Consider the following 1,010-nt stretch of genomic DNA (forward strand, 5'->3'; position numbering starts at 1 on the left):
AGACCTTATGTTACTGAAATGGGTGTTCTAAAACATCGATGTATTTTTGGCAATGTTTTGTTAGGAACGATATTTTAAAACATCGATGTTTTGTTTTCTTGATGTCTCATTCATAGTTCAAACAACCACTAATGACTGTTGGGAGCATAGTAAGTTTCCCCCCCCCCAACCCTGTACTAGGCATTCTGTGCACAGTTCGGGATAGTCGAAAATGGTTGTTGAAAGACAACAGACTTTTAATTTATCTTTATCCTGTTGTTAGCGTGAAGGTAGGAAGTGCTTCCTCATCCCACCGCATTGTTAATAGGAATCTGTTGATGCAATAAATTTCTTGTTTTTATTAAGTCACTTTTGCAAGAAAAAACAAAAACAAACGTAAAACATCGACGTTAAAAAAACATCGGCTTCAAAAAATCGATGATAAAAAGATCGATGTCGATGTCGCATCCCTAACTTGAACAAATGCTCAGTAAACAAAGGAACCATTCAAGCTCCGTATCCACATAGTGGTTTTCAGAGAGGCAAACATGGATGACGTACAAGTGGTTTTAGCCGTTGCAGTGGGATTATATTATTTTTATTACAAAAAAAAATGAAAGGAGATTAAATGAAATTAAAAATAAATAATTGAGCTTTAATATAAAACTTATTATAACAAGTAAAAACAAACACCTTTAACCTCCTACAGCTCTCTATTACCTACTATACATGCTAATACCTACAACAGCTCTCAGCTGCAAGAGAACATATTACAATGGTGGAGATGCTACAGGAGCGCTCTTACGAATCCCCTTCGTGGCCTCTTTGAGAATGAGGCTTTTTTCAAGAAGGAGGTTCCTGAGAGCGCTCGTGTAGCATCTCCAACATTGTTCTTGGTTTAGTTGCAACTGTGAGCTGTTAGAAGGTTGAAGGTCTTTGTTGTTGCTTGTTGTAATAAGTTACATATTATATTTAATCTCATTTATTTATTTTTACTGGAAGATTATTGATTGACCGTGTGTAAAGATGAA

This window comes from Halyomorpha halys, unplaced genomic scaffold (genome assembly GCF_000696795.3).
Source record: "Halyomorpha halys isolate HHAL.00 unplaced genomic scaffold, Hhal_1.1 Scaffold747.1, whole genome shotgun sequence".
Classification (NCBI taxonomy): domain Eukaryota; kingdom Metazoa; phylum Arthropoda; class Insecta; order Hemiptera; family Pentatomidae; genus Halyomorpha; species Halyomorpha halys.